This window comes from Argiope bruennichi, chromosome 5 (genome assembly GCF_947563725.1).
Source record: "Argiope bruennichi chromosome 5, qqArgBrue1.1, whole genome shotgun sequence".
Classification (NCBI taxonomy): Eukaryota; Metazoa; Arthropoda; class Arachnida; order Araneae; family Araneidae; genus Argiope; species Argiope bruennichi.
In genome coordinates this window covers 26,435,462-26,451,227 of record NC_079155.1, presented here as the reverse complement: position 1 = coordinate 26,451,227, position 15,766 = coordinate 26,435,462, and the positions used below count along the sequence as shown (strand labels likewise).

The window sequence follows — 15,766 nt, the reverse complement described above, 5'->3', positions numbered from 1 at the left end:
ACGTTCTCGCATACTCTTTAATAAAATTGTCATCCCCCTCTCCTACTGTAGATCTTGAGCAAGACGTAAATGCAATGAGTGCTCAGATTTTTATTTTCAGATTCCTCTTAAAGAGTTTTGTGCTTAGTATAGTAAACATTGCCGTACATGCAATTTATATATCTTTTTTTAGACAGGCTGAAAAGGAATTGATGTAGAACTTTAACCCGTAACTGGAGGCATGAATTTCCTCACGCAGTCAGAGACATGGAGTCAAAATGATCTCATTGCTACTTTTTTTTTTGTCTTTTGTAAACAGCATTGGAATTTATTTTGAAAACGCAATATATTCTGGAAATCATGTAATTACCAAAAATAACTAAATGTTATAATATTAAATGTCGATTTGGTTATATTAACGTCCCGTTTGAAGCAACTCTAGGGCTATTTTGGGACGGACCTTGTAATTTTGAACCGCGGTCAGATGACAAGGACGACACCTGAGCTGGCACCCCACTCTCCACACCACACCAGCGGGAGGACGTTTGGTCATGATTTAACGTGCAATTTTTTAATGGTCAGGATTTAACGTGCAACAGACCTCCTTACATGACGGTTCTTCGGTGGAATCGGGTCACGAACCTGAGACACGCCGGTTCCGAAGCCGAGACCTTACCACCAGGCCACCGCGGCCCATATTAAATGTCGGAAATAAATTATAAGAAAAAAAACTTTTAAAATTCTTTTGATTAGTACTTATTTAGTTTATATATTATAGGATGACATTAACGTTAATAACTATTAGAATTAAAAAAATAAAAATGATGAATGTAATATATATCGCGATGCAAAATATGTAGAAATTAACTGGTGGGTTATATATTATTTCAGTCACAGTTTCAGAGATATGGAGTCAATAATAACATAAATGACAACGAAAACTTTGAAAAAAAATAACTCTGTTATATGAATGTATTCAAAAACTTGGACTTTTGCCAACATACAGCTAAAAGTACTGCTTGAAGGTACTGAGGATATGATTATATCCAAGGACGAAACAACACGTGATAATCAGAACCAATGAACGACGCAAAGCCATTTTGACTCCCGTATCCAGTTACGGTTAACATTAATAACAAGATCATATACTAAATTTCGTTTATTTACTCCTAACTGTTTATGAATTTATGAGTTTTTGAATAATAGCGTTTCCATGTACGCAAACGTACAGTGATAAACAGAGAGTCCATACCTTGAACATAACTGGTTCTAAATTTTATACGGATTTGCAGTTTAGATGCTAAATCTGTCTGCCAAATTTCATTTATATAGCTCTTTACATTTTGCAGTTATTGAGATCCCTTGTGCTCAAACGATCAGACAGACAAACTTCCTCTGAATGCATTTCGTTCAAAATTTGACAGAAATCTAGAAATTTGAAACACAGATCATATACCAAAATTTATCTTTATAGCTCCAAGCATTTATGATTTATCGTGTGTATAGATATACACAATTAAAACAAATCGGACTCAGAAAGATCTGCAATGCAAAGATTTAAAAAAATCCCATGATCCCATTTTTTCTGATATTGCAATACTTTGTAAATTTCCAATATGAGAAAAAAAAGTGGCGAAAAAGTGGTTTTAAGGTGGCGAGACGTCCCGGTATAAGCGGAAGGGGGTATTGCATATAGGATAAGAATTATAAGAATCAATATAGGAAGTGAAATTCAGTCTTATGTAAAAATAAAATGACGAGACATTCTAAATTAACTTGGACAGTCCCAATTTTCAAATCTTTGTCCCGGTTTATTCTGAATATCGGAATCACTGCCCTGTTTATATTTATATTTTTTGCTTCGGAATATTTGCATCACTTTATTCCACTGTCCAATTGTAAAGTAAAAGTTTAATTTTTTAATAAAATGGGACAATGAAACATCACGGATTAAATGAAACAATATCGTTTTCCCATGCTTTGTCATGGATTACACCAACTGTGTTCAAATCAAAATATCTTGCATTTTTCCCAAGTAATAATTGAAAGTTAAATTTAAAAAGTTTCTAAAAAGATTAACTATTTGGGAATTTAATTTTTAAGAAGTTAGATTCTGAAAATTCATCCATTTCTGAATTTTACCACTTACAGAATAAAGTCACTTTAGCTTGCTCAATTCTCAATTAATTTTTTTAAAATTTTATTTCATGAAAAATGCATGACTTAAATTAATGTCATTAAAAATTTAAAATATTTTTTTATTTTAGAAAACAATTTATTAGATACTAAAATTGTTTTTTTTATTTTGCCTATTTTCTAATTTTTTGAAATCTTTAATTTATAGTCCATATTATTGTTACATTATATTATAGTCCATTATTATAATTATATTATGGAATTTTAAAATCAGTCTTATTCAAATTCACAAGTAGATGGCACTACTTGCATATAATCAAAATTAATAATAGTTAATCGGTAATTATATTCTGAAAATATCAAGGCAGTTAATGTAATTGACAACAGATATACATGCAAAGTTTTAAAATATCTAAATCCTTAGAAAGTGAAAAAAAAAATCAGTTGCACAGTTCAATCTGAATAGACATCATATAAATCAATTGAAATAAAAAATATGCGAAAAAGATATTTTATTGTACGTAAGACCAAGGAAAGAATTAAAAAGAGAGAAAAAGCCTTCAGCATTCGATTTTGTAAACATTGCTTGTTTTCGGAAATTTAAAGAGAAATTTAAAAAGTGACTGTACGCCCTAGTGCGATTTAAATTTTTTGCATTTTATCTTAGCTAAAAAAAAATATCCCTAAGTGCCCTATTTTTAATTATAATTCTAAAATTCACATAAAACATTTTAAGATTTTATATTAAAAAACAGAGGAGGAAAGTAGTATTTCTTAGTATTTTAGTATTTTCGATTGTACAAGCTATGCATTCTAAACGTGGTCTAACAGCTAACCATTCTAAACGTTGGAGATAGGTGTATATTTCCAGTGGGAAAAATGTTTTAATTAATAAAAGACTTTAAATGGTTGACTCATAATTGCTGAAAAATTAAAGTGTAATTTGAATAATTTAAAGTATATTCCTATTTCTATCTCTTTAGAAATTAAATTTGATAATTGATCAAAATGATCACCTATTTTAGCACATATTGACAATTAATACTTCAAGCGCTACCGACGAGATATCTCGTCTTTCAGATAATTACAATTACAGATTTCTGTGGGCTTAAATTTGTCTTTTATATGTCTTTTTTAGATAGGTTGAACTTTCTAATACATATTTGAAGAATACCTTTACTTTTTTCTTTTTTTTTTTTTTTTTGTATAAAAAATGTCAACAGTCGGAAGAATTGATATCTCGTCGGTAGCGTTGCAAGTGTTAAGTATCATAATTAATTTCCTGCGCATGAGGACTTGCGCTATTATAAGAATCAATATGAAAGTTTCAGACGCCTAGTAATAGTTAAGATAGTCATCCTTTTATTATTTTTATTTTTTGTATCGCATTGACTTCCTCTTTCCCTATTCCCTTTCACCAACAGCAAGAAATTTAGAAGATATGGTTAAATTAATAAAAAAATGTATGAAAAATACTAAAAAAAGAGAAAAATATGTTTAATCGATGCATCGACTTGACATTCTAACTATAAACATCATATGAGAAAATCAGTTGTCTTAAAAAAAATCGCGTGTCACAAGAAATTGAATCCCACATTTCGAATCATAAAATATTTTTTAACATATTCCATGTTTCTCTCTACCTACACATACGTCTGTCTGAGACTTTGATAGTTCTTTACTCTATAGATGTTAAATCTGTGCATGGAATTTTATCTATCTAGTTCTTTTCGTTATATAGTCATCGTGTTAACTTATATTCGAACAGACGGACTTTCTTTGAATATAACTTATTCAAAATTTAATAGAAATCTGCAAATCAGGTACAAAGACCCCATACCAAATTTCAACCATCAACGACAAAGCGTTTTTATGTTGTCTTTGTAACAGACAGACCGATGGGAATTTCCGAAATGTGGTTTTCGAACTTAGGGAGGTCTAAAACGTGGAGAGTCATCAAAATTTCGAATTCGAATTTTTATACGATTACTATATTTTCTTTATACTAAGCGTACGAGAAAGTAAAATTGCTTGTTTGGTTTGGTTTAGTTATATTAACGTCTCGTTTGAAGCAACACTAGGGCTATTTGGGGACGGACCTCGTAATTTTGAACCGCTGTCAGATGAAGAGGACGATACCTGAGCTGGCACCCTCCTCTCCACGCCTCACCAGCGGGAGGACGTTTGGTCATGGCGGATTTAACGTGCAACAGACCCCCTTACACAACGATTCATCGGTGGAATCGGATCACGAACCTGAAACCCTCCAGTTCCGAAGCCGAAACCTTACCACCAGGCCACCGTGGTCCCTGACAGTAAAATTGCAGAGATCTATATATAAATATGAAATGTGCTAAAAAGATTTGTCATCATAATTCCAGATATATGTGAAATTTCAGAACAAATTTGTCCAAGGGGGGAGGGGAAGACTTCTTCGTCTATACATTCGTGTGCATGTGAACTTGATAATTCAAAAATATAGAGATTTATATAAATAAAATATGGAATGCGGTCTCATAAACAAAACTGAAGGTATGTGCCAAATTTTGTATCCCATTGGTGGAAAAAAAGATACCCAAAATGCAAGCTCGGTTTTTTTTTTCTCATTATATTATGAAACGCAAAACTTGTCATACTTTGTCACTACACGTGGATATTAGAGAAAGCGACATTTATGCTTGCGATTGCCATGACTGTCGAGGGTTTTCCAGATATATGTTCAGGGGATTGTTGTTGTTTCTTATGGCACTTGCGACGGACATCCCGGCTGTTACGAAGACAGCGATTTAAGCCGGGGGGGGGGCGTCTCTTGTTTTTTTAGTAACGCCAACTAGGGCCAAGAGTACAACTTTGCTACTCACGCATCACTCAATCATTAATAATCATTCGCTTGCACAACGCCTTTTTATAGGAGGGCATATTCACACATCTCACAGATAGAACAACCATGCCCAATCCGGGACGCCCAGATCACGGGGAAGACGCGCTACCCCTACGCCAGGATGCCGGCATGTTCAGGAGATACTAAGGAAGATGAAAAAAAAAAAAAAAAGAAAGAAAGAAAAGGAGCAGAATGAAGGTGCAAGATTATCTAAATATATAAGACAGTCGATGGAAGCATGTTTTCTGCACTGATGTCGACTATCACCCATTAAATACAATCCCTTTACTGCGGGGTGGCCGTTGATTGAAATGAAGTTCAAATTTCATAACTGAGTTGATCTTCCTCTACACTGTTAGTACCAAACCAGATAAAACAAAATATATAAAATGTAGATGACGAAAAATGACTAGAATCCAAAATAATCAAAATTTCAGTTCAGATTTGGCACCATCTCCATGAACACCCAATCAGTAATAAACATACTTAGTTCTGAAACGTAATCACATGAATTATATCGATTAAAGCAAAAAGAATTTCCATAGTTCTTCTTTTTTTAAGACATATGCGCTTAAATCTGTACGTTTTATATGCTTAATGCATAATTGAAACTGAACATTTTCTCATGGTAGTCAAAATTTTAGACCAAGTTTGGGTTTGAACTCAGCTTTAATAGGTTTTGGTTCATATTTATTAGTTGAACCAAAATCTAGAGCAGTCAAAAATTCAAACTAAATTCGAATCTTGTTTGGTTATTTTCTATAAAATTCTATTTATTCTGCTACTACATCAGTTTTATTGAGTCAGATCAGATAAAAATTAGAAATGTGGATCAATCCATGTTGATAACCAAAAATATTCACAGCAGTAAACATTTCAGATTTGATTCAAATTCGGTCGAACCACCCTCTATAGAATTCTAAATATAGCGCTTTCTATAGAATTCAAAGTTATTGAGGGGACAGATCAGACAAAAATTATAAAATATCAAATCGACAACAGTTTGGTTTGGTTTGGTTATATTAACGTCCCGTTTGAAGCAACACTAGGGCTATTTTGGGACGGACCTCGTCATTTATCGACAACAGTCAAACTTCAGGCTAGATTTGAGTTCTATCTGCCCGTTATATATAGAATTTTGTACAGAATGATCTCTATATAATTCTTTTCTATAGTATTCTCACCTGTTAACGAGTCATATTAGAACAAAAGACATAAAATATCGGTGATGAAAACAAACAAAAATTCACAACAGTCAAAATTTCAGATCGAATTCGAATTCTGTCAGACCGTCGTCTATAGAACTCTAAACAATGTGTTCGCTATAGAATTCTAAGCTATTAAGTAGACAGGGTCAGAGAAAAGATATAAAATTCGGACAACGAAGACCGATCAGGACCCACAGCAGGTAAAATTTCAGGCTAGATTTGAGTTATATCTGCCCGTTATATATAGAATTTTGTACAGAATGATCTCTATAGTATTCTAACCTGTTAACGAGTCATATCAGAACAAAAGATACAAAATATCGACTTTGAAAACCAACGCAAATTCACAACAGTCAAAATTTTAGATCTAATTCAAATTCTGTCAGACCGTCGTCTATAGAACTCTAAACAATGTGTTCGCTATAGAATTCTAAGCTATTAAGTAGACAGGGTCAGAGAAAAGATATAAAATTCGGACAACGAAGACCGATCAGGACCCACAGCAGGTAAAATTTCAGGCTAGATTTGAGCTCTATCTGCCGTTATATATAGAATTTTGTACAGAATGATCTCTATATAATTCTTTTCTATAGTATTCTCACCTGTTAACGAGTCATATTAGAACAAAAGACATAAAATATCGGTGATGAAAACAAACAAAAAATTCACAACAGTCAAAATTTCAGATCGAATTCGAATTCTGTCAGACCGTCGTCTATAGAACTCTAAACAATGTGTTTGCTATAGAATTCTAAGCTATTAAGTAGACAGGGTCAGAGAAAAGATATAAAATTCGGACAACGAAGACCGATCAGGACCCACAGCAGGTAAAATTTCAGGCTAGATTTGAGCTCTATCTGCCGTTATATATAGAATTTTGTACAGAATGATCTCTATATAATTCTTTTCTATAGTATTCTCACCTGTTAACGAGTCATATTAGAACAAAAGACATAAAATATCGGTGATGGAAACAAACAAAAATTCACAACAGTCAAAATTTTAGATCTAATTCGAATTCTGTCAGACCGTCGTCTATAGAACTCTAAACAATATGTTCTCTATAGAATTCTAAGCTATTAAGGAGACAGCGTCAGAGAGAAGATATAAAATTCGGACAACGAAGACCGATCAGGACCCACAGCAGGTAAAATTTCAGGCTAGATTTGAGCTCTATCTGCCGTTATATATAGAATTTTGTACAGAATGATCTCTATATAATTCTTTTCTATAGTATTCTCACCTGTTAACGAGTCATATTAGAACAAAAGACATAAAATATCGGTGATGAAAACAAACAAAAATTAATAACAGTCAAAATTTCAGATCGAATTCGAATTCTGTCAGACCGTCGTCTATAGAACTCTAAACAATGTGTTCGCTATAGAATTCTAAGCTATTAAGTAGACAGGGTCAGAGAAAAGATATAAAATTCGGACAACGAAGACCGATCAGGACCCACAGCAGGTAAAATTTCAGGCTAGATTTGAGTTATATCTGCCCGTTATATATAGAATTTTGTACAGAATGATCTCTATATAATTCTTTTCTATAGTATTCTCACCTGTTAATGAGTCATATTAGAACAAAAGACATAAAATATCGGTGATGAAAACAAACAAAAATTCACAACAGTCAAAATTTCAGATCGAATTCGAATTCTGTCAGACCGTCGTCTATAGAACTCTAAACAATGTGTTCGCTATAGAATTCTAAGCTATTAAGTAGACAGGGTCAGAGAAAAGATATAAAATTCGGACAACGAAGACCGATCAGGACCCACAGCAGGTAAAATTTCAGGCTAGATTTGAGTTATATCTGCCCGTTATATATAGAATTTTGTACAGAATGATCTCTATAGTATTCTAACCTGTTAACGAGTCATATCAGAACAAAAGATACAAAATATCGACTTTGAAAACCAACGCAAATTCACAACAGTCAAAATTTTAGATCTAATTCAAATTCTGTCAGACCGTCGTCTATAGAACTCTAAACAATGTGTTCGCTATAGAATTCTAAGCTATTAAGTAGACAGGGTCAGAGAAAAGATATAAAATTCGGACAACGAAGACCGATCAGGACCCACAGCAGGTAAAATTTCAGGCTAGATTTGAGCTCTATCTGCCGTTATATATAGAATTTTGTACAGAATGATCTCTATATAATTCTTTTCTATAGTATTCTCACCTGTTAACGAGTCATATTAGAACAAAAGACATAAAATATCGGTGATGAAAACAAACAAAAAATTCACAACAGTCAAAATTTCAGATCGAATTCGAATTCTGTCAGACCGTCGTCTATAGAACTCTAAACAATGTGTTTGCTATAGAATTCTAAGCTATTAAGTAGACAGGGTCAGAGAAAAGATATAAAATTCGGACAACGAAGACCGATCAGGACCCACAGCAGGTAAAATTTCAGGCTAGATTTGAGCTCTATCTGCCGTTATATATAGAATTTTGTACAGAATGATCTCTATATAATTCTTTTCTATAGTATTCTCACCTGTTAACGAGTCATATTAGAACAAAAGACATAAAATATCGGTGATGGAAACAAACAAAAATTCACAACAGTCAAAATTTTAGATCTAATTCGAATTCTGTCAGACCGTCGTCTATAGAACTCTAAACAATATGTTCTCTATAGAATTCTAAGCTATTAAGGAGACAGCGTCAGAGAGAAGATATAAAATTCGGACAACGAAGACCGATCAGGACCCACAGCAGGTAAAATTTCAGGCTAGATTTGAGCTCTATCTGCCGTTATATATAGAATTTTGTACAGAATGATCTCTATATAATTCTTTTCTATAGTATTCTCACCTGTTAACGAGTCATATTAGAACAAAAGACATAAAATATCGGTGATGAAAACAAACAAAAATTAATAACAGTCAAAATTTCAGATCGAATTCGAATTCTGTCAGACCGTCGTCTATAGAACTCTAAACAATGTGTTCGCTATAGAATTCTAAGCTATTAAGTAGACAGGGTCAGAGAAAAGATATAAAATTCGGACAACGAAGACCGATCAGGACCCACAGCAGGTAAAATTTCAGGCTAGATTTGAGTTCTATCTGCCCGTTATATATAGAATTTTGTACAGAATGATCTCTATATTATTCTTTTCTATAGTATTCTCACCTGTTAACGAGTCATATTAGAACAAAAGACATAAAATATCGGTGATGAAAACAAACAAAAATTCACAACAGTCAAAATTTTAGATCTAATTCGAATTCTGTCAGACCGTCGTCTATAGAACTCTAAACAATATGTTCTCTATAGAATTCTAAGCTATTAAGGAGACAGCGTCAGAGAGAAGATATAAAATTCGGACATTGAAGACTGATCAGGACCCACAGCAGGTAAAATTTCAGGCTAGATTTGAGTTCTATCTGCCCGTTATATATAGAATTTTGTACAGAATGATCTCTATATAATTCTTCTCTATAGTATTCTAACCTGTTAACGAGTCATATCAGAACAAAAGATACAAAATATCGACTTTGAAAACCAACGCAAATTTACAACAGTCAAAATTTCAGATCTAATCGAATTCTGTTGGACCGTTCTCTATAGAATTCTAAACAAGGTGTTCTCTATAGTATTCTAAGCTATTAAAGAGACAGGGTCAAAGAGAAGATATAAAATTCGGACATCGAAGACCAATCAAAGCCCACAACAGACAAAAATTCAGGCTACATTAGAATTCTATCGGCCCGTTCTCTATAGAAATCTGAATAGAATATTCTCTATATAATTCTTCTCTATAATATTCTAACCAGTTAACAAGTCATATCAGAACAAAAGATATAAAATATCGATGTTGAAAACCAACTAAAATTCGCAGCAGTCAAATTTTCGGATTTTATTCGAATTTTGTCGAACCACCCTCTATAGAATTTTAAACTATTGAGGAGACAGATCAGACAGAAGGCATAAAATTCGGACAACGAAGACCTATCAGAGACATCAACAGTCAAAACTTCAGGCTAGATTTGAATTTTATTGGTCCGTTCTCTATAGATTCTGTACAGAATGTTCTCTATACAATTCTTCTCTATGGCATTCTAATCTATTAGCGATTCATATCAGAAAAAAAGATATAAAATATCGGCGATGAAAACCAACGGAAATTCACATTAGCCAAAATTTCATATTTGATTGGAATTCTGTCGAACCACCCTCTACAGAATTCTAAACAGAGTGCTCTGTATAGAATTCTAAGCTATTAAGAAGACAGATCTGACAAAATATAAAAAAATTTTCTACGGAGAACACCAATCAAGACCCAAAACCGTCAACATTTCAAGCCGGATTCGAATTTGCTGAGTCCATCTCCACAAAGTTCTAAATATCCTATCATTAATAAACCTACTTAATTCTGAAAGACAATCACATGAATTATAATTGCAACAAAACTCGAAGAATTTTCATAATTCTGTTTTTCACGTCATGTCCGTTATGCTTAATGCAGATTGATAGAGGCCGCAAATTTTCATTTCTGGATGTGAGACAAATCCCGAAGCGTGCGCAGAAATGTATCACCCTGATAAATGAAGCAATATCACGCGAGTTCTGTTCCGAGGTTGATCGCAGTTTGGAATTTATGAAAAATTACGAGCGGCGACACGTTTTTCCGCTCATTTTACAAACGTATTGCTCCAAGGTGGCATTGTAATTCAACATCGTTTGTTACGGGAAGTTTAGAAAAAGAGCCAGGCAGTATGCTTGCTGATTGCCTTATGGATAAAGAGAGTGGGAGCTCGTAAAGTAAAACAATAGATGATCGCCAGGATAAATTATCTCATTTTATTTCAAGTTCAAAGTGGCACAAATTATAATTGAAACTGGTGATGGGAATAATTGGAAATCCTCCAAATACGAATGAATTTGGGGCATTTGTGGATATCTATTTGCTAATTAAAGAGATTTCTGTTGTTGTCGTCGTTGAATAGCTTCATCATAACATATTTATAAAGATTTTAACATTATAATAATTACTGTCACACTTTTAGTTAATTACATGATGTAATTAGCAAAAGCAGTATCCACGATTTTTTTTTTTTTTGCATACTGTCTAATAAATATATTTGCTTATTCGTAACCACATACTATTGTGAAAAATAATTGAGAAAGAATTTATAGCGATCTTTGGCGATTTGTTTGGCTATTAATCGCTAATTTGTAGTTAAGGACTCATAAAAACCTTAAAAAAATCTGTAAGACATACGCCTGGGACAGCACGTTTTTGGAAAAACTTGTACCTTCTAAAATCATCATAACTTTGATATTTTTGAAGCAATAACAGACGGGACACGCAACACGAGGAAACTCGTAAACGGTTCGTAAAAGATGGAACGCGGAACACGAAAAAATTCGTGAGTGGTCCTTAATGTCTTAAAACAAGATACTGCTGCAAATCGCGCCGAACACCATTGCACAAGAGAATATGTTTTACCAAATATCACACTCTAGAGCATTATTCAAGTCTGTAAAATAAACAATAGTTAAAATGTAAATAATAATAATATATTGAAAAGATGTATATAATAAATAAATGTATAAAATATGTAGTAATATTTAAGAATATCTTATGTATATATAATACCAAATCCAAATTAAAAGGGAGCATATATGCATCGTATTGCTTGCCAAGCACATTTCTAGAATGTTAAAAAATGTGCGGTCCCTGGGAGAGCGTTGAGCGCACAGAGTGCCGTACGCAATGTGTTCATATATTGGCAGAAGTGGTTTCCATAAAGCATTCAGATTCTCTTTCTCATATATTATCGTTGAATATGATTGCAAATATCTTAATGATTTTGGCGAACAATAGTTGTAGAATGGTTCAAATTTAACATTAATTTTGATGCATTAAACTTTTTCAGAAAAAAATTATAACAACTGAAAAAAATATCGCGAAAGAATTAAATTGATATCATTGGAATGGTAAAATTTTAAATTTTGTTTAAAAATATTTCTTCTAAAATAATTTCCTCTAAAGTTACTATGGAAACGAATACGAAATTTTTAATTTCTAATTAATTAAATTTTTAATTAATTTTTGAACTTAGAAATATTGACATTAGTTTTCCCTTGCCTTATATAATAGGTGTGCTAAATTTCAACTAACTCGTCTTAGTTGCTTAGAAGGAGTGTGGAGGATGTATATAGACGTATATACATACATACATATAATCATACATGCGTATATACATATATACATATGCATGCATACATATAATCATACATGCATATATACATATATACATATGCATGCATACATATATACATATAGACATATATACATATGCATGCATACATATATACATATAGACATATATACATACATACATATGCATGCATACATATATACATACATAGCTACAATGCCTTTTATTTATATTATATATACTTCTTTTCTTTGTTTTTTTCTTCCTTTCTCTCTTTTTTTTCCCCACCTTTTTCTTTTTTACCTCTTAAAAAATTTGTTCATCGTAGTATATTTGGTTTTATTGCCTATCTACCTTGTTAAGTACGAAAACAACATTTTCTTTCTGTATCAACGTAATTTACAAAAATACTCTAGTACAACTGATAGCTTAGTAAGAAAAAGTGATGCATTTGTTTTTCATTCTCCACATTTTATTGCTTGGCAAACATATTAAATAATAATAAAAGAAACATATTCCGTTTCTGTTTTTTAATTAGCATAAATAAAATTTTAATAAAAATTAACAAAAATTAATATTATAAATGCCTGCTAATTTCTTTTTTTCTTTTTTTTTCCTTCCTTCCTTTCTACTTTTTTTCCACTTTTTTTTTCTTTTTTTTCCCCCTAAAATAATTTGCCCGTCCTAGTATAATCTGTTTTATTGCCTGTCTATCTTGTAAAGAACGAAAGCAGAATTTTCTTCCCAAATCATCGCTAATTACAAAAATACTCTAGTACAATTGATAGTTTTGCAAGAAAAGTGATGCTCTTATTTTCCATTCTCGATATTATGTTGCGGATCAGACATTAAATAAAAACAAAGAAACATATTTCGTTCTTTTTTTTAACTAGCATAAATAAAATTTTAATAAAAATGTATCAAAATTAATTTACTTATGACAACAGTTAATTCATAAGTAACAACATTTAATTCATTATTTATTTTCCGTCTAATGCTCCTTTCTATATAATAATTAATCTGAAAATTGCCGTGAAATAAACGTGTAACAAATTTATTGAAAAAAAAACTCATCAATTTTATTATTTTGAATAATAAATATATGCTTAAGGTTTTTTTTATCCAAGCTATCAAGTAACCACTTTTGCGTTTCTCACGTCGAAAATTTTTTTTATTTATAATTCTCAGTTATCGAATTATTTTTTGAAAAAACCGATATGCCTGTTTTTTTTTAAATTTTTTTTTTTATTTATATGTATTTTTGAGATTTAAAAGACAAACAAAAGTTATTTCTTTATTTGAAAAAAAAACTATATTAAAAAGAAATATAAATAATATTGGTTTCTTGTAATCGGATTCGATAAAATGCTATATTTAAAAATTAAAAACCTATTTAAATAAATCTTATCTAAATTAGAGAGTCTAATTTTTCTTTTATTCGAAAATCATTTTTCAAATGAAAATTATTCCAATATTTTATAGATAAAAATAAATTCTTTTTGCTATATATTTTTTTACTTTATTATTTCACAAATTGATTCTGATTTAATAATCCACACATAATAAAGTTAAAATAAATATTAAAAAATAATTTCTGCTTTTAGAACAACACAAATCTTTACTCTAAAAAAACTCCACTACGTATATACATTATTTCATAGCTGTAAATAAGAAACTACAAAATTATGTCTAGGAAAAAAGGGACTGCAAATTTTGAAAATAGTGATATAGATATTATAATCAATACAATCAAACAAATTTATATCTATAGAAAAATAAATTCATTTCAGTTATACAAAATTCTTACTCTGCATGATTTTTTAATCATATTTTGGATATTACTTCAATTTTCAAATAAACCATTCAGTATTGAGGAAACAAATGATTTTACAAAGAATGTATAAATGTTGAAAGAATAGTAAAATATTTATATTGCAAACTATAAATAATTTTATGATTATAAATTTATTAGTTTCATTTAACACTTATTTTTTATGTTATAATTTCTATTGAAATGTAAATACAATATTTATAAAGAATTTAATAAATAAAATAATCGCGTTTATCAAAAATGCATTTGAAGCATTCAACTTTGTGAACAATTTTTGTTTTAAAACTCTAATGGACCTAAAAGTAAAATAAGATAATATTATTATTTTTTGGAACTAAATCGCCTAAATAAATAAATAAATTTGCAAAAGAAGGTAAAATAATAACATAACATGACCCCCGATAAAAAAATCCCAATGCATCATTAAAGTATTAAAATGGTATAAGTAGTTTTATCAAAAAAAAATCATCTTATGTCCACTATTTCTTTTTAAAAATAGGCAAATATTCAACAGAAAGAGGCTCTACTAACCTTTATCTATTTATAACAAGCAACAGGTTTCCAATTTTTTTTCCCTCTTCCGAAAACTTGGCACAAATCCTCTGTGGCCGTCCGATCCCAGTCACTTAAAGTACTATTCTAAGAACGAATGCGGTTAAGTTCAAAGTGCACCAGTGGTCAACTGAGAATTATGGAACGCACATGTGGTGTGGCGGACCACAAGAGTTTATCCGAGGAATTTCGACTACCCCAACGATGGGCATTGAGACAGACTCACCGAAGAGATGAAACAACTGCTTATAAAACCATCACACGGTTCGGTTCCCTTAGTTGGCTCCGTGTCAACTCAAGTGTCAGAACTCACTTCATGTAAAAATTGATAGAAAGAGGGCATTAAGTATTCGCACCTGTTTGAGAAACACTGACTTTTTTTTCGCGTATCGTTTGTTGTTGTTGATGTTTATTTAATTCATCGAAAATGGTTTTTATTTTCGGAAAATGATGTAGAGAAAATGGAAAAAAAAATTTGGAGAAAGGAGAGTATGATGATCCGGGTGCACCTAACGACGTGTGAGGACGATCCTCTGTTTCCAGAGATGCTGATTCAAATGCTATCGTCTGTACTTGGGGGAGTAGGGTTGCTTTGTTTAGATTTGCCCGTCGACGATTTGAATTCTCGCCAATTTGGCCGCGATTGGGTGAGAAAAAGAGAGAGAAAAGAGCAGTGGTAGCCTCTTAACGTCGGCGAGCGATTGGTAATTGACCGGGAAAATGTTTCAGGAGTGAAAAAGTGTTCACTTTCGAATAGATGTTATTTTATTTTTTATTATTATTTTTTCTTAAACGACGTATGGAACGAAAAAAAATATTGCAGGGCGTCAAAAAAATTTCGAATTCGAGATTTTGAAAATCTCCATATTTCAGAGTTTTACTTGAGTTGGGAAAAATACTTTTTTGAAATTATATCTCTCTGTGAATTCGATAACTCAAAATCCTTTGGTGAGACACATGGTATTTGAAATGTGGTCTCTTCACCAAATTCG

The 15,766-nt window shown here is 31.6% G+C and overlaps 1 protein-coding gene across 2 annotated transcripts in view; it reads right to left on the bottom strand.

Annotated features, from left to right (window-relative positions):
• LOC129968525 (histone deacetylase 4-like) overlaps window positions 1–15,311 on the bottom strand; it is a 273,174-nt gene extending 257,863 nt beyond the window's left edge. For both annotated transcript variants that reach the window (XM_056082508.1, XM_056082509.1), the window contains exon 1: window positions 14,754–15,311. The gene's annotated coding sequence lies outside the window, so the exon portion shown is untranslated. The remainder of the gene's footprint in view (window positions 1–14,753) is intronic.
• Between the last annotated feature and the right edge of the window lie 455 nt (window positions 15,312–15,766).